General features: G+C 35.3%; 1 protein-coding gene across 1 annotated transcript in view; it reads right to left on the bottom strand.

Moving 5' to 3' along the window:
• The window catches only part of MICAL3 (microtubule associated monooxygenase, calponin and LIM domain containing 3), a 252128-nt gene extending 235910 nt beyond the window's left edge, over window positions 1-16218 (bottom strand). Inside the window, exon 1 of the mRNA XM_031939707.1 lies at window positions 15691-16218. The gene's annotated coding sequence lies outside the window, so the exon portion shown is untranslated. The remainder of the gene's footprint in view (window positions 1-15690) is intronic.
• Between the last annotated feature and the right edge of the window lie 3154 nt (window positions 16219-19372).

Here is a 19372-nt window from a genome sequence, read left to right on the forward strand (position 1 = left end):
GTTTTGGTAGGCCTGTCCCCAGACATTTTGTGCATTTTGTAGTTATTTGGAAAAGGATTTCCATTTATATTATTGCTTCTTGTCTTTTGTTACTTGTTCAGAAACACTGTTGATTTTTTAGATTTTATTTTATAACCTTCAACTTTGCTGAAGCTATTGCCTCCATTAGTATCTTTGCTTATTCCAGAGGATTTTCCAAGTAAACCAACATATCATCAACAAATAGGAATAATTTTAGCTTTTCTTTATTATCTTTATGCCTTTAATTTCTCCTTTTCATCTTATTGCTGTTACTAGCATTTACAGAACTATAGCATATGATAGTGGGGAGAGTGATCATCCTTGCTTCATTCCTGTGTTTCTTAGAACTATATTTAATGCTTACTTTTGATTTTAGTTAGATGCTTTTTTTATGATATTAAAAAAATGTCCCTCTATACCTATACTTGGTATGGTTTCTGGTATAAAAGATATTGTACTTTGGCAGATGCTTTTTCTGCATCTATTGAGATGATCATATGATTTTGGATATTTTGGTTTTTAATTTAATTAATTTAGTTGATAGTTTTCCTAATGTTGAATCATCTTTGCATATCTAGTATAAATATCATTTGGTGATAATGATAAATCACAATAATTTGTTCAACAGGATTTCATTTAAATTTTTTGAGTAAATATTTATTGATGATATTGGCCTATAGCTTTCTTTCTCTGTTTTATATTTCCCTGGGTTAGGTATTAGGACATATTTATCTCATAAAAGGATGCTGATAGGGTACCTTTTGCAGTTTTTCTCAATTTGTGAGAGTAATTTGTTCTTTAAAAGTTTGACAGAATTCTCCTGTGAATCCATGAGGGCCAGGAATTTTTTTTTCCTTTGGGAGCACCTTTAAAGCTAGATTTATTCTCATCCTCTGATTTCAGAAAGGCCTAGAGAGACTTACATGAACTGATGCTGAGTGAAACGAGCAGGGCCAGATCATTATATACTTCAACAACAATACTATATGATGATCAATTCTGATGGACCTGGCCATCCTCAGCAATGAGATGAACCAAATCAGTTCCAATGGAGCAGTAATGAACTGAACCAGCTACACCCAGCTAAAGAACTCTGGGAGATGACTAAGAACTATTACATTGAATTCCCAATCCCTATATTTTTGCCTGCCCGCATTTTGGATTTCCTTCACAGGCTAATTGAACAATATTTCAGAGTCCAATTCTTTTTGTACAGCAAAATAACAGTTTGGTCATGTATACTTATTGTCTATCTAATTTATACTTTAGTATATTTAACATCTACTGGTCATCCTGCCATCTGGGGGAGGGAGGGAGGAAGGAGGGGAAAAATTGGAACAAAAGGTTTGGCAATTGTCAATGTTGTAAAATTACCCATACATATAATTTGTAAATAAAAAGCTATTTAAAAAAAAAAAAAAAAGATTTATTCTCATCCTCCACCCCCAAAATTGGATTATTTATCTCTACCTGATCTTCTGATAGTTTGGGTATTTTGTAATTTTGAAGGTATTCTCTACATTTCTTTTGTGTTATCTTTGTTAGCATATAACTACATAATATACTCTTTTTTATTTCTGATGATTTTGCTGTGATTTCACTTTATTTACTATTTTATTGATTTGATTTTTTTCTTTTTAATCAGATTACTCAATCAATTTTATTAGTCTTTTTAAAGATTCAGGTTTTAGTGTTTGTAATGTTTTTTGGTTTGGTTTTCCTGGGAGTCTTTGGGGGCAGCCTTCATTTCAGTTCAGTAATCACCACAAGAACAGCCAGGTGTTAAAGTCCAGATTCTTTAATATCTCCTTCCTGAGGATGGGCAGTTTTCTGGAGAGCCTTTGAGACCGGCCTTGGTCTCAGTGGAGGAACTATATTAAGTACTATGTACATGTACTGAACTAGAAAAGTATTAAACACTAGGCTAAACAACCATTGTCTTTATCAATTCCACTGACTTAGCACCTTGTTTCAAGTTCAGAGTTCTGGCACATTAACAAGTTTTATTTATCATTTCTATAGGGGTTTTTATTTACAATTTATCTATTTCCCTCCTCTAAACTTTAATATCTCCTCTTTTGTACTTATTTTTAAATTATTTGTTGGCTTTCTAATATAATGCAAATTTAATAAATTTTAAAAATAATAATTTAATGCATAACATCTCTTTTTCTATTTTTTTAAAAAAACGTATGATTCTGAGGATTTGACTTTTCCATCAAGGATTAATATAGCTGCACTCCAGAGATTTTAGTATGTCATTTCATCTTTATCATTTTTTTTTATATAAGTAGTATCTCTGTAATTTATTCTTTTATCCATTCATTATTCGATATTTCATTGTTAAGCCTTTGTATGGGTATGTGCCTTTTATTTGTTCTCCCTGAACCAATTATAATTTTTATTGCAATATGGTCTATAAATAATTTATTAATTATTTCTACCTTCTTACATTAGTTTGCAATATCTCTGTGCCCTAGTATGTAATCAATTTTTCTAAAAGGTCCAAATGATGCTGAGAAATACGTAGATTCTTTTGCTGTCTTATTTAGATGTTGTACTCTTTGATTCTAGTTTATTCATCAAGTTGTTCAGTTCCATATTATCCCTTTTTGTTGATCTTTCTATTAGATTTTTCTAAAATGAAGAGAAGGATATGTTAGTCTCTTACCACTTTTGTGCTTTGTATTCTTATAGCTCAGATAATGTATCCTTTATGAATTTGAATGCTGAGGCTTTCAGAGCATAGATTTTACTGATATTGTCAGTTTCTCTTCTATGATTCCTTTTAGCACAACATAATTTTCTTGTTTACTCTTTTTCAGTTTTTGAATATTTTTGCTTTGTCAGATAGAATGATTGCAACTCCTACTTTTTTGGATTCACTTGATGCAAAGTATATATATACTTCCATTTCCTTACTTTTATTCTGTGTATGTGCTTGCTTTAAAAAATGTTTCTTATAAGATTTAGTAGTCTTATCCAATCTGTCATCTTTTTTTCATTTTATTAGATTCTTTTGTCTATTCACATTTACAACTATGAGAGCTAGATTCATATTTTCTGAGATCTGCCTGTAATGTTTTTTTTCCCGAAGTTATGATTGTTCCCTCCTCTTCTGCTGAAAGATTCATACTAAGTTTCTTCAGTTGCTTTTTTAAAATTTTTTCTAAGGTAGTCCTGATCCTACTGGTTCTCTTCCTCTACCCTTTGATTACCTCCTTTCATTTATTACTCATTTCCTTTTGGAATTTTACTTATTAATTTTTTTCTCTCCTGTTTTTATCTGGTAATGTAATTCTTTCACCATTTTCCTTTTTCAGTCAAGTAGATATTTCTTTTCTCTCTTCCCCTTCAAATAATCCTTATTAGTTGTAACTTTAAAATTTTTCATTTTTGTGCCCCTTTACAAAAAATATTTCTTTCACTTTCTTAGAGAAAGACAATTTTTTTTGTTTGATCCCAGCATATCACACTTGTCCCTATTACTCTTCTTCTTGTTCCCCTGTCTTTTCATGTACTCTCATGTTATAATGTAGTCCCACAAAAAAATTATTAATTCACCTAGGCAGAATATCTTTAAATTTTGTCTATAATGTCCCTTTTCTGCCTTTTACTCTCCACTAAACTCCTACCTTCACTCCATCTTTCTGTATACATTTAGAAAGAAGTTTCTTACTGGTCTTTCTGTTGTCATAATGTTGCTGCTTTCCTTTATTCTTCCTGCATTTCTGTTGTTTGAAGTGTTCAAGAAACAAATGATTTCTTCAATTCTGATTTTCTTTCTATAACTTTTTCCAAATGTCTCCTTATTATTGAACATCCTTGGCTATATTATGAGCTCCATTGCTCTTTGGAACATATTATTCCAAACCTGCCTGTATTTTTTTAATAGGTGCAGAATAGTCTTGCAGTTTTTCATATTTCCTTTCCCTTGTATTTGAAGTACTTTCTTCTGATCACTTGAAGTACTTATTTCTGAAATGAATTGTAGAATTTTGCTGTGACATGCCTTGGAATTTGCAGCCTTAGTTCCTTCCCTCCTCCCCCCTACCTTGGAGGTGATCTATGAATTCTTCCAATTGTTATTTCATTTTCTACGTTTAGAACTTCTGAGTAATTCTCTGTTATTTGCTGCATACAGTGATAAGGTTTATTGTCTTGTCATGCTCTTGGAGACCTATGATTCTTAGATTGTCTTTTAGATCAGTATGTTTTACTTGCCTGGTAGGCCTATTTTATTTTAATGTTATCATGCTTTTCTCCTTTTTCTAGATTATCCTTTATTTCAGTATATTTAAATTTTCTATCTATTATTCTCTCTTGTTTCTTTGGTGAGATTTGCCATCTCATATTCCATTTTTTTCCTATTATATAGATTATTTTTGCTGTGAAGGCCATACATTTTGCTCTCATAATTCTCATTCCTTTTTTGGACCATTCAGGAGCAGTGTGTTGTGATTCTGTTTTCTCATATTCCACAAAGTCCTTTTTCTCATCAAGTATTGTATCATTTTCCTTTGTTTTGCAGTATTTTTTCAGATACCTGAACTCAATAGATCTACTTTATTTTTATTGAGTCCTTGGGTCTGTTAATGCAGACTTGCTACAGGATCATAGGCGATAGAAAGGAGGTACAGAGTTCAGGATAATTGAGAGTTAGTTCATGTTGTTTTAAACCTTCTTTTGGTTCTTAGTGTCCTGGGCTATAGAGATTGCTGAAGTTGCTTTATCCTTTGCATTTTTATTTTAAAGCGGTTTGAAAGGTCACGGGAATCAGAGAAAATGTCTAGTCTTTGTCATAGTTCATGTGACCCAGAAGACTCCACCAAACTGCTCCTTGACACAGAACCCATCTTTTAAATACCAGTTGTATTCTGGAGATGGTATATGACTATGAATCATCAGACATTACAATATTAAAAAATTTTAAATCATAGGTGACTTAAAGAGAATTGGAGAGATGAATGAATGGAATAAGTGTGCCACCGAACATTATCAGCAATGATTTTTAAATGTTAGCCATAAACTCTGAACATCTTTATTCTAACTTTCAATCTCTCATATGAGATTTGGATCCTGGAGAAAGGCTATATTTTCCCACATATATCATGATGGGGAGATATATTTAGGGGAAGTCCTTGAAAAGTGGAAAATGATTTTCTAATGCCTTTGGATCAAACTTTTTTCTCGAGGCTATAAATTGAGAATCATTTTGTTAGTCAGAACATTTCATGTAATATACTCTTCAACAAGCTCATCAGATTACAGGGGAAAGTAAGTCCAAGTTTAAAAAGTTCTTGTACCAAAGGGTTAAATCCCTTTCTCCTATTCATGGGATACTCAAGAATTTTCTTCACAAACTTAGTGAACCTGCAAGTTGTTTTTTTTTTTTTTTTTCCTTTAATAGAAATTAAAATTTTCGTTCTAGCAGGATTTTTAAATCCTCTGGAAAGGAAAAAAAAAGTTCATTGCCGGATTTGATTAATTAACTGCCTCACAGACTTCCTAAGACTAAAACTTTAGAACAAGGCACTGGGAAAGGCATCCAAAAAGGATAAAACTGAATTCCCCAAGTCACAAAGAAACTATGTAGGATTTGGTCCTATGAACTTTGCCAAACGCCCTCCAGTACATTTATTAGAGGTGGCAGCCATGATCTTGGAATTATACTGATGGGGATTTGCCCTAATGGCATTAGAGAATCACTTCCAATTTCTGAAGGAGACACCTAAAACTATAATGAAGAGATGTAATCATGCTTTAGGACCAGAGATTTATATGTGAAGGTGAGATTTGGAATAAAGGTCCTCAGAACTTAGTTAAACTACACTGTAGGAACCTTAACAAAAGTGCCCTTTGCATTTTGGGGGTTCTACTAGACTTAGACTTTCATTGTTGGATACTCTAGATCAACTAGGGAAAAAATGGCATTCTTCCTTCCCCACCATCTTGGTTTTCTCTCTGCAATTGTATATCAATCAATTTAACCAGTCTATTTCCTTAAAAGTCAGAACCAGGTCTTTTTGAGAAAATTTGTGCATATACTTGCTATACTACTGAATCATGTAGATGTATTGATATTGAAAATAATATGAAAAGTATGGTACCTAGCTGTTTACCTGGAGCATATTTTAATAACTCAAACATGTTCTTTTTGTTCTTTTCAATTTACTATTATGAAGACCTATAATGTTTGCCCTGTTATGAGATCCTTAAGATCAGATAAAGGTAGTCTACTGATGTAGTATGCCCAAGTAATCAACCCTAAAATTTTGAGCCCTTTTCTTGGAACCCTCAACCTAGTTTGATGCTGCTTTGATCTTTTTTTTTTTTCTTTTTCTTTATTTGTCCTATTTTAGAGTGTTTGGAATTACAGTAAAAATTCCCTTACAAAAAGAAGGCTAACCCTCATTCTTGTCTAACTATGGTCAAGTGAGGAAACAAGGATTCAGTTTTCAAGGAGGAGAGAAGCCTAAGACTTTGAGCGACCAAGAAGGTGCTAACCTACATTGATAAAGGAAGTTTCCTCACTTAGGAGCTTCTTATAACAATAAAATTACAAATCCAGTCTTTATCTGTATCCCATGGACAAAAATCTTGTAAGAGGAGGTGAGGCTAGATGATGCTCACTGAGAATGCTATATCAGTGAGATCACAGATACATTGCTGCATTAGAATGTAATGTATATCTGTCTAATGTCTAATACTAATCCTGAGAATTACACATAACCAGAGGAACTTTAAAAAAATTTACAGATTATACTTTTATCATTTTTAGCGGATTGGATTATTTTCCAGGTGACTTGCTAGGAGAGTTTAGGTACTTTCCCTCCTCCCTCTTTCTCCCAAGGGGAAAAATGTCCTTTGTTTATATTAATATTCATGTAATCTATAATTTTCTTGTATAATAGGGAGTAAGGCATTTTTATGAAAATTTTTATTAAAATAATAAAATTAATAACTAGCATTTATCTAGTCCTTCAAAGCACTTTTATGGCAACTGACAGCAAGCAACTTTCTCAAGATAACACAGCAAGGCAAAAGAAAAAACAATCATAACTAGTCTTCTGTCTCTTGATATTTTGTAATTGTTCATTAGGATTGTTGTTGTTTGTCCTTCATTCTGGAAGAGGAACATGACATCAGGGAGCTGATGCAGTGATATGCAAGTGAATTGGATTTAAGTGAGGAAGGGCTGGTCAGGGTCACCTGCCTTACTTTCCCATCCAGAGCCACCTGAGTCCAGTGACTAGATGTAGATCCAAATGAATGATGATGCCTCTGGATGCAGGGGGAGACCTTGGCTTTTTTTTTAAGCTAAAGTCTTCAACAGATCTCAATTTGACTGAGGCCATGTCTATTCAATGATTAAGGTTAGGTAGCAATTGAGGCAAAGAATTTTCTCTTTCACCTAGTCCACCCTTCCCCCCCAAAAAAACCCCAAAAAAACAAAAAACCCCACCTAACTAAATAAATAAATGTGGGAGGAGAAGACCTTCAGGAATTCTGGCCAAAGAAGAAATTATTGCTGTTTACATTCAATCTGCATCAATTGGGACCCAAACAATGACCAAATCGGACTTGGCCCAGGAACCATTGGTGGTCAGTTGAGAATCAGATTGGTTTTGGTTTAAGGCATAATCCTTGGGTCTTAACCCCTTTCTCAAAAAAGATATAGAAAAATGGTCAGGGAACTGATTGCAGTACTTACCGCCATAATAAAAATTGCCCCAATCACAGCTATGCGAAGCTTCAAGCAAAGACACTTTTTTGACACAATTCCCATGTCAGAAAATTTAACTAAATGCATTGCTATGCATCCATAAATCTCCCATGTCACCTTTTTTCCAGACTTCTTGTCCTTCTCCATGGAGCAGTAAAAGAGAAAATTAAAAAAAAAATAGATCCTCAAAGGACTGGGCACTTAAAAATTTCAACTCTCTGGCTGTTTTTTTTTTTTTTTTTTTTTTTTTTGTTTTGTTTTAGCATATAAAAAAAAACTACTTGGGGAGAAAGCTAGGTGGCTCAGTGGATAGAGTGCATCTAGTCTCAGATATTTACTAGTTGTATGACACAGGGCAAGTCACAATCCGTGTTCACCTTAATCCACTGAAGAAGGAAATGACAACCACTCTTGATATCTTTGCCAAGAAAATCTTATTGACAGTATTGGTGTCCTGTGGTCTATGGGATCACAAAGAGCTGGATATCACTGAACTACTAAACAACAACAACACTTCCCAATACATAGTCCATTTCTCCCAAGATGTTTGGCTTACTTTTATATCCCTTTCAATAGCAGGAACAGTCTCCCTAGACGTGTTCTGTACGATTTAAAAATTAAAGTCCCTGTATAACATTTAAGAGAACAAAACAAAAGAGAATGATCATTTAATGCTTTTTCAGAGAAAGTTTAAACTTTCCTAGAAGATGTTTAATAAGTAAGAAGAATACCATAAATGAACCCTGAACATACCAAAAATTTGTAAAACGAGACCTCAGTTTATAGTCAGGAAAAAAGTATTCTGTTCTGAACCCATTTGGGCTATATTCAACAAAAAAAATCTAACATAATTTTAATGGTACTTTAGGTCAAGAAGACCCTACAGTATTTGGGTTCTTTAAGTCCTGGTTCTACCAATGAATCACTTAACATAAGCATCAGTGTCTCTTACCTTTAAAATAGACATAAGAATTCTTATGTAATTTATCTTTCAGGTTTATTTATTTAGCCCCCAGTATGTGCTAGACACTGTGCTAAACTTCAGGGATAAAATGAAAGTCAAAAAAGTCTCAAGGGGCTCTCTAATGAGGGAAACAATAAGCCAAGTAATTTACAGTATAAATGAGAAATAATCAAGAAAGGGAAGGCACAAGATTTAAGAAGGATTGAGAAAGGCTTCCTATGGAAAGGAAGGCTTTAGATGGGACTTGGAGGAATTCAAGGAAGTCAGGGTTGTATTGATGAGTGCTCTGTAAATGAAAAATTATTAGAGACTATTATTTTTATTTATATTGATAATAATAATAATAGTTATATAATTAGTACAACTTATAACATTTTCTCCCAATGTCTCATCCCTTCTCTACAACATTTCTTGCTTTTGACACCTTTATGGTACTCATACAGCCACCAGGTCACACAAGTCCTCATTATTTCTCACCTATTACTATAGTTTTCCAATTGGTCTTCCTGCTTCAAATCTCTTCCCTTTCCAATCTACCCTCCACCCAGCTGCCAAAATGATTTTTCTTATGCTAAGGTTTGATCATGTCACTCCCTACTCAGTAAGTTATAGTGGCTCTCTATGATCTTTGGAATACAATATAAAAGTCTGTATTTCAAGTCAAGAAGCATTTATTGGGCAACTACTAAGTGCTAGGCCTGTGGGAGTTCTGGAAATTCAAAGAAAAGCAAAAAAAATAACCTCTGCTTTCAACAAACTAATGAGAAAGAAGACATACAAATGTGCACAAAGAGAATAAATTGGAGATAGTCAAGAAAGCAATGATTTTAAGATGAAGGAAGATCAGAAAAGGCATTTTTTCAGAAGACAGGATTAAATGAGACTTGAAGGAAGTTGAAACAGTCAGCAAAAATAACCACATTTGGGAAATTGAGTGTTTAGTGCAAGAAATAGCAAGGAATAGTAGAAGAATAAAATAAATAAAGGGAAGTTAGTTTTTTAAGACTGAAAAATTAAAAAGGGAATAGCTTATGAAAGACTTTAAAAGAACAATGTGTTTTATATTGGATTTAGAAAGTCACTGGAATTTACTGATATGATTAGATATGTGTTTTAGAAAAGGAAGGAGCATTTCCAATAAATGTTCTCAAAGGAAAATTGATAGGGCTTTGAAACAGTTTGGGATGGGCCAATGGAGGAGGAAGTAAGAGAAAGGCCTCAAAAATGACACTTAGGTTGTGATATGGAGGATGGTGGGTATCCTTGACAGTATTAGGAAAGTTAGGAAAAGGAAAGGATTGGGGGGAGCAGGGGAAAGATGAGTTCTATTTTGGACACATTGAGTTTAAAATATCTATGGGACATTCAGATCAAGAGGCCCAAAAGACACCAGGAAATGTATTCTTAATACACATTAACTGATTGAGATGTGAAATTGAAGTTCAGGAAAAAGATTAGAACTGGTTAAATATAACTTAGAATCCAACATAGAGAAGATAATTTAATTCATGGAAACTAATGAGATCATCAAGTGAAAGAGTCTAGAGAGACTCTAGGCTAGGACTAGGCTAGGCTAAGACTAGGACTCTAGGCTAGAAAGACTAAGAAGGTTAGGACTGAGTCCTGGGGGCCACTTAATGTTAAGGGGGATTACCTGGATGAAGGGAAGGGAAAAAGGAAATAAGCATTTATATATCACCTACCACCTGCCAAATACTTTGCTAAGTGCTTTACAAATATCTCATTTAATCTCTACAACAACCCTGTGAGGTGGGTGTAATTATTTTTTTAAAAGTTATTACAAGTAGATTTATCTATAAATAAGGTCCTCAGATAAATCAGATCTGGTATATTGTCATTAGTAAAAATGTGCTTTTCTGGATCTTCCCTTTTCTTTATATTTTTATTTCTTGCATTTTCTCAGAGCACTTCCTTTATATTTCCCAGGAAACTACATTTTCCTTGGTATCACAATTACTTAGGCAAGTCTTACCTGCCTTACAGGATGGTAAACTCTTTAAGCTAAGGAATCATCTTAATCATTTCTATATCCCTTCAGGCCCTAAGAATTTATCCATCAAATCAACACATCTAGAAGAAAGGCTGACAGGTTGCATTAAGCATCTGTGACAGTGAAGAAAGGATAAAAACTCAAAGATAAATCATTAAACTTCCAAAAACTAGAGATAGGATGCTTAGAATTTCCAAACTTTTCTATTTTTGTAATACATTATTTTCCTACTCATACTCTACAATCCAATCATATAGGTCTTCTTCTTCTTCACAATGTGACTCCATCTCCTAGTTCTGTTTTTGCTCTGACTGCCCTCTCTACCTCCATCCTGCCTGGAATACACTCCCTCCTCATCTTAGCTTCTTAGAATTCCCACTTTGAGACTCAATTCAAGTACCACTTTCTATATGAAATCTTTCCTGATGTTCCTTTTTGTTAGTGCTTGCTTTAATACTACCTTATATTCATTTTAGATATACTCTTTATATATCTATATAGTATATGCTATCTCCTTCATTAAAATGTAACCTTATTGAGGACTGGAATTGCCTCTTTTTTCTTTTTGTTGCTAGAGCCTAGCACAGTGCCTGGAATATAAGAGGTGTTTAATAAATGCACATTAATTGTTTGACTGATTTAAAGGTTTTTCTCTTTTCAAAAATAAGCTGCAGTACTTTTAAAGGGTGACTACTTTATGAAGGGACATGCCATATTAGGGAGTGCTTGAAGAAATTGAGAATGTTTACCTAGGGGAAAAGAAGACATTGGGGATATGATAACAGTTGGGAGGTAACTACAGAAACGTCATGTAAAAAAAGGATTTGATTTGTTCTACTTGGCTCCAAAGAGAACTAGGAACATGGGGTGGAAGTTGTAGAGAGACATTTTAGTTCTATATAAGGAAAAACCACTTAACAATTAGAGCTGTCCAAAAAGTAGACTAGGTTGTTATGGGAGCTTGTAAACTCCCCCATCATTCCAAAAGGAATTTGGTGACTTCTCATTGATATTGGCTAAGGGATTCAGGCTTCAGATCAGGATTTAACTAGATAAACTCTGAGGTCTTTTCCAGCTCTAAAATTATGTTCCATTCTGATGGACATATAGAAATAGAAATATAGAAATATAAACACATATATATTTTGTAAGGTATCATGATAGTTGTGCTACTATCTATAGAAAGACAAAGGGGAAAAAAAAGTACTTCTCTCCAAGAAACCAATAAAGATCAGCAAACATTTATTAAGTTCCTATTATGTGCCAGGCATTGTGTGAAGATCTGAGGGTACAAAGAAACAAAAGAAAACAAAGCCAAACAAAATCAGTCCCTACCCTAAAGGAGCTGATAGTCTAAAAGAGGGAGACAATACGTGAGTAATTGCATACAAATAAAAATAGGTACAGGAGAAATTGGAAACAATCTCAGAAGCTTTTTGTAGAGAAGTCAAGAAGTCAGAGATAAGAAGGGAGAGAATCACCTAGGGAAAATGCATGGAGTTAGGATATGGAGCATCTTAGATCAGGAATAGAAAGGAATCTAGTGTCTGGATTTTAGAGTATCAGGAGGGAAATAGGATATGAGATGTCTGGAAAGGTAGGGAGGGTCAGGTTATAAAAAGCTTGAAAATAATCCAAAGAGAGGATTTTATATCTGAACTTGGAGACAATATTGAATAGGGAAGCAACATGGAGAAACCTGAAGTTTAGGAAGATCTCTGACAGCTTAATGGTGAGTAGACTAGAAGGGGAGGGGGCTGAGGCAGGAAGGTTGACCAGCAGGCTACTAGAATACTCTTCAAGTGAGAGATAATGAGGGTAATGGCAATGTCAGATGAGAGATGTTGCAAAGACAGAATCAACCAGTGTGATCAGCAGATTGAATGTGGCAGGGGTCCCTACCAAAATGCCACCCTAGGTAAGAGCCTGAGTTACGGGGAGAATGGTGATACCCTTTGTAGTAATAGGGAAGTTAATAGGAAGTATTAACCATAGGGAAGTAATAGGAAGAGAGGAAGGTTCAGGGGAAAGGAGAATGAGTTCAGTTTTGGATTTGTCAAGTTTAAAGTGTCTACAGAACAAGTAGTTTGAAATGTTCAATAAGCTGTTGGCAATTGAGAGAATGGAAGCCAGGAAACAGGTTAAAACCCTACATTCTATTGGAGGGGTTAGGAAAATACAACATGTACACAGAATAATATATTGTAAATAACATAATTCCCAGATTCGTAATCTTAATATGCTAACTTTTTTCTTACTAATCATGTCTCTCAAAGATGAGTACAATCCACTTATTTTAAAAATTGAAAAGTGCTGAAAGTTGCATAAAAAAGATTAGGCTCTAGACTACAGCAATCCTATGTTAATTTTTTTCCCCCTAGGGTTAGGGAACAATGGGTAGGGATCAGAATTTTCCTCAACTCTTGCCTTGTAAGTTGGCTTCATGAACATTTGGCAGGCCCCCTTTGTAGAGATGGGCCTGCAGTGTTCCAAAGGGAAGTGGAGTTTGATGTGTATATCCCAGGTCTCTCTTCGGGGCAGCCAAATATCCCCATCAGCACTACCTCATGCAGGAACTGACTCCACCTCTGAGCACTAGAAGCCAACTCTGACTACACAAACAAAGCCTGTGCTGAATTCTCTCCTGTGAGGGGAAGCTAAGGAATAAGTGAGATGAATCAGGCTCACTTCTAAAGTAATGGCAACAGTAGTTCACTGTGCCAGGCAGATGGCACAGCAAAACAGAAGAGTTGGGAAGCCCAGGGTGGGGTGGTAAGGAAGGGAGTCACTGCCTTATGAGGTTCAGCAGATTAAGGGAGAAAAAACCATAGTGTAGTGTAGTGTGTCTGCATGTGCATGCCCATGAGGGAAGCTTAGAAAAGATAATGACTAAAGGGTAGGGTGGAGGTTATTATAACTCTCTTTAAATGCTACAAGTATATAAACAGCCACACAAAGTGAGGATTGTTAAGGACAGTACCTGGGAAAGTAAAGATGAGTAATATAGTGGAAGCAGCAAGACAAAATCTGATTTCATTCTGTTAGCAGGGAAAAAATTCTCTTAGCAGTTTCTAAATTTTCTCCACCCTGATACTAACTTTACTATTTTAGAAAAGTGCCTCAGATTCCATGGTTGTAAGATTAATAAAAGTCTTTTATTGGGGATTCCAACTAATGAACTAACCTACTAACCTGTTTGCCATTTCGCCGATGTTTGTTTAATGCAATGACAATAGAGAGTAGCCTATTATGGGTTACATTGCCTGGTTTGGTTAAAACTCTCACTTTGCTTGCCTAAGATCTGTTTCTTTTTGACATGACCTAATTTCTTTGAGGTCTTTGACCTGCAGGATCATTCTAATTTGCTCAGTTGTATGGTTTGTCCCTCCTACTCAATTCAACAGGATTACACTGAGCATTCATGAAGTAGTCATAGTTTCTAAAAGTTGGAAGGATATTCCAGAAATCATGGAATCTACACTCTTATCTAGGAACCAATCTCTAATCTATTCTTAAAGTCTTCCGAGAAAATTAGATTACATGGTTTTCTATTTGTGATATACTTTTAGGTTAGTGGAAAAACAAAACCTTATACATTTTTTAAGAGGTATTATTATCATTTTTTTCTAATCCTGTTACTCATTGACTTTGGTTTATATTAATTGAAATATAATCTATACCCCCACAGGATTCCTGGGTTCTCACTTACAGAGTGTAAATCTTGACCTTTCCCCTTCTGTTGCCATGGAATTCAGGTCTTCTGCGTGATACCTACCTACCCCCATTTCTGGGGAAATGGTTCCTTCCTTCTCTGCTGCATCATCCCCATTCTTAAACTCTCTTAGCATTCCTGCCAGCTCACAAGATGACTGTAACCTCTGAGTGCTAAGGAAAATATAAATACTTATGCTTTGCCCTCTACAGAAGCCTGTCTGAGAGAGAGAATCATCACTAAATTTACATGAAAAAAAACAAACAATCTACATTTCATCTCAAGTGACTATAGTATGATAGGATTATACAACCAGAGCACAGGCTGGTTCTGAAAAGATGGTCTTTTATCTTATTTTAGAAGAAAATGAATATATAAAATATAAAATATAAATTCTAGTCTAAATCAGGCTTTTTATCTAGGGTCTTCAACATACTATTTAGTAAGGGTGATTATATATACTCACTTCCCAAATTAGATGTGCTCTCCAAAGATCATTAGGGCCATCCCTCTGCATGTAGTAAATTATAAATTTAAATCTCTTTCTCTTTCTTTCTTTCTTTTTTCTTTTTGGTTAAAAATTCTAGCACTAGCGTCTGTGTGGATAAAAATCTCTGTTGATAGCCTCTATGTGCATCTGCACAACTACATAGATCATCTTGGTGTTTACACACACACACACACACACACACACATACACACATGCGTGTATTCTAGTGCCCTCTGCTGGAGTCAGAAAGATTTACTATATTTTTGTACATCAATTCTAGCTCCAGACGCAGAGGATGGTCTTGCTTACTTGAGATCATAGGGAAGGACATAACCCATAAGCCAGAGAAAGCAATCAAAGGCCTCTTTGATAGCACTTTTTCCACCTGATATCTCATTAGATCCCCCAGTGCCATTCTTTCTTTGACTACAAGGGAAGAACAAAAAACTTAATGAGGAAGAAGCCTGGGTAACTGAGTCTCCTGCTGCTTTAATCATATGGAATGCAGAGGCTCTCGTATGCCGGTCCCTCTATTTGCACTCCTGTGTGTGTTCCCATAAATCCACCTGTCCTGCATTCGAGTGGGGCAATGCCTGCAGCTATCGTGCCATTGTGGGAAGCACAGTGAATTACAATAACAATACCTTGAAATAACTGCAGGATTTCCGAAAGGTAAAATGCTTCCCAGTACAAAGGCGCTAGTCAAGATAGAACCATATTCTAGAGAGGGTTTCATCCAGGAAAGAGAAAATTTAAACTTACTTACCTAGTGGGACTTCAAACCTTTGCTTCTTATGTGCTAAATCCTTCCCCCTTCAGGGTCAATCCATCCTTGATGTGAAGGTGCTGCTGCTGTTGCACATAGTCAAACTGATGTCCTGCCCATCCTCCAGCTCAGGCTCCACACCAGGCAAGCTTCAGAAGCCCCTGAATCACGGGCTTTTCCCACCCTTTCTTCTCCTGCTCCTTTCTCTTTTTTTCCTCTTTGTGCCAGTATCTACATCTGGTTGTTTTGGATGCTTACAGCTAAGGCAGTGAAATCCTGGTTGTCTTCCTTTCACTGTCTGCACTCTTCACTGCATCTCAGCTGGGCTTGAGCATCCTGCGTAATGGCGCTAACGGCTGGCTCCTTGTAGTTGTTATGGCAACCAGGAGCTGGGGCCTCCTGCAAGCTTATTAACATAGGCAGCCAAAAGGTAAGAGAAATAGTGATGCTGAGGAGAGGTTGGCTTCCTGATTGTGCCCTCAAGAGCCTGTGCCCCTTCGAGGGTTAGAACAATATTCCCTTTCTCTCTCTCCCTTCTTCCCTCCACCCCCATCCGACTCCAGACAATTCATTCCAGCATTATCTTGAGCTCCCAGGGAAACCTGCCAAATGAAAAGTCTACATTATTCACATTCTACCAGGTGGTGGTTTTCATAACAACTGTATCTGACAAACAGACTGAAGGATGAGGAAGAAATAATGTGGGTAAGACCTCTGAAATCAAGGAAATGGGAATAAAAAGGAAAAATCTATCTCCCTTAAGATGTCAATACCTAGAGTCCCTAGCTCTTATAGTCCAAAGAGTGAATCTGCTTCTAGTGCCTGAAATTTTTCTTCATTCCACTCATAAATTCAAAAGGATTCATGATCTAATTCACTTTGATGGTGATGCAAAACACAACCTATCCGAAGTTGTCCATCTTTGCAAATCTTGTCCATATCATCCCTTAAGTTTTCCTCGAGGGAGTCTACCCAATTTGCTAGGGGGCATTCAGTGTTATGGCATTATTAACTTCCCTCTAGCTTCATACTGATCCATTTATCAACACTTTAAATACAGTTGTTCAACTAATTACAAATACCTTTAAGAAATATATATATATATATATATATACATATACACATACATATCCATCTAACCTATATTTTATCTAGCTCCTTTGAACTCTAGCATTTCAACCAAACTCCAAAATTAGGTAAAAATGGGAAAGACTTCCAACCCACATAAATACCTGATAATACTTCCAAGTGTCAGTGTAATTCAATAGATATTTATTAGATATCTATTACATTCAGTATATTATATTTTCTACACTGGAGAAAGGAATACAAAGATTTACATAAAATGATCTCTGCCCTTATGAATTTATAATCTAGTGATACTATGATGCTTTTAGTTTTCTACTGCATTTAGGAATGTGAAAACAAGTGAGAAATAAATAGATAAGAAGATATTTCCTAATTTACTCCCCAATAATTTTAAGGTAACAGCACAGTTTAATGAAATTACTATTTGATTGGAAATCAGGAATCTGAGACCTAGTCAGAGGAAATGAAGCTTGAACTGGTTCTGAAGAGTAGGTAAGATTTGGACGGGTGGAGAAGGGGGGAAGGTTATTGCAGGCAAAGAAAAATGCTTTAGTGTAGATGTGGAGGTAGAAATATATATGATGTTTTTGGATATAATTTATATACCAAATTGGTTGAAATAGAGGACTTTAATTTAAAAAATAAATGGGAAAGGAGAATATCAAGAACTTATAAAGCTATGCAGACTACTTTGGAAGGATGCAGTTGCCAAGACATAAGTAATTTTCCCCATCTCCAGTTAGGCTTACCCATCCTCAGATGATAGCATGATCTCTCAGAAATATCTATTGCTTCCCAGAGGTATCTACCAGAAAAAATACACCAAGAAGACGGGAAAAACAACTATAGGCAAATTCTAGAAGGTGAAGAGAGAAGTATAGTCTTTTCCTTACCCAAATAATCCAGTAAGTGGAGTCTTATATTGGCTAACGTACTTTAGTCATGTTGTTTCAGCTCCTTAGGAATTAATGAATATGACTAAAGTTTTCCTGGAACTGCAAAGTTCTAAGTTATGCATGATGATGATGATGTTATGGTTATAGAAGGGCAGATAAATAGTGCAAGCAGAATTTTCTTCACAGTGACGTCCAATATGAATTTATTCTGGTAAACTTGACAATTAAGCCCTTCTTCTATCATCATCAAAGTGAACATGGAATTATAGGTAGTCCTCTTGAACATTATATTTCCTGTCCAAGTCACAAGGTTTCCTTATCTTTAAAAGTAAGCAAGTTTAACACTTTTTTAAACTTCTATGACTGTAAATTGAGGAGATAAGAGTGAAATAGTCTTTAATAGAACAGGAGAAAATACTGGTTGTGGTTTTCAGGGAATCCAGTGATTTTTATATTATCTTTCTTGGATCTGTTTTTCAAGTCATTTAAAAATATTTATCAGATATATTATATTTACTTTTATTTTTTCATTAAAAAATGTTGTTCTAATATTTTTTGCTATCCAATGGAGCTAATCATTTCTCTTTTGTCTTGTCTGGTTTTCAGGGAATCTATTTCTATGATAAAGTTAATCACTTTTCCTTTCAAGTTCTTTGTTCTCCTTCTAGTTCCTTCCTCTAGCTATTTTATTTCAGTTTTTTAATATCTTGTTTCATTTCTTCTAAGTATTCTTATAGTTCTAGTAGAAAATCCATTTGATTTTTCCTCTGAATCTTTGAGTTTCCAGTTAAAGAGTTAATCTCTCCTTTTTTGGGTTATCCTCAGGTTTATAATAGTTTTTGTCACTAGTCGATGTTTTCTTTGACTTACTCATCCTTCCAGATTCAGAATTAGCGTCTGTACCCCCTATTGAATTTATGGATGGGTTGGTTGGCTCCGGTTAGTTATACTTTAAGGTTCACTGGGTTACTGTGTTGACCTGTACCTCCTAGGGCTGGGCTGCCTGAATCTTTGAGTTTCAGAGTGTAGGATCTTCAAGGACCTTTATGGTATCTCAAGAGAGAACTAGAGAACCTTAGACATAGGATATCCTGGTCTGGGCAATGAAGCACTTCCATTACTCTGCCACTTTTCAAGGTCTCTGTCCCATAACTTTCTCACAACTCTGGGGGCTTTAGACTTCTCTATTCTTGTCTCCAGACACAAAGGCTTACAGGTTCTGCATTAGGCGTGATTTTGCTGGTGAGTCCCCTTTCCTATACTTTTTGGGTTTCTGGTTGACTTGTTGCACACATATGAGGAGGAGAACTACTTATTATAGTTTTATTGGGTTACTTGATCATTATTCAAATTGTTGTGAACTTCAGAATTTTTGTCAAAGTATGTTCAAGTCGATGATCTGCTTTCCATTCAAGCAGACATTTTACCCAGAAGTTTTCCCAGGAGTAAATATTGGAATAAGTAATGGTGATCTTTGAAGATCAAAGTCACAAAGGCAATCTCGGAGCCAGCCCTCTTATAATATTGCCAATTGGGCCTGCCAGATTCAAAGACTAAGGTGATAATAGGGCATTATTCCCCTGAGGTGCTGAGGGAGAAATCTGTAGGTCGATTCTTGTTGTAGCTTTGAAGTAAATATTTCTTTGTAAAAGCTAATTTGACTGTTATGTGGATAAATGGAACTGAGGCGCTTAGAC

Source organism: Sarcophilus harrisii, chromosome 5 (assembly GCF_902635505.1).
Source record: "Sarcophilus harrisii chromosome 5, mSarHar1.11, whole genome shotgun sequence".
Lineage (NCBI taxonomy): Eukaryota > Metazoa > Chordata > Mammalia > Dasyuromorphia > Dasyuridae > Sarcophilus > Sarcophilus harrisii.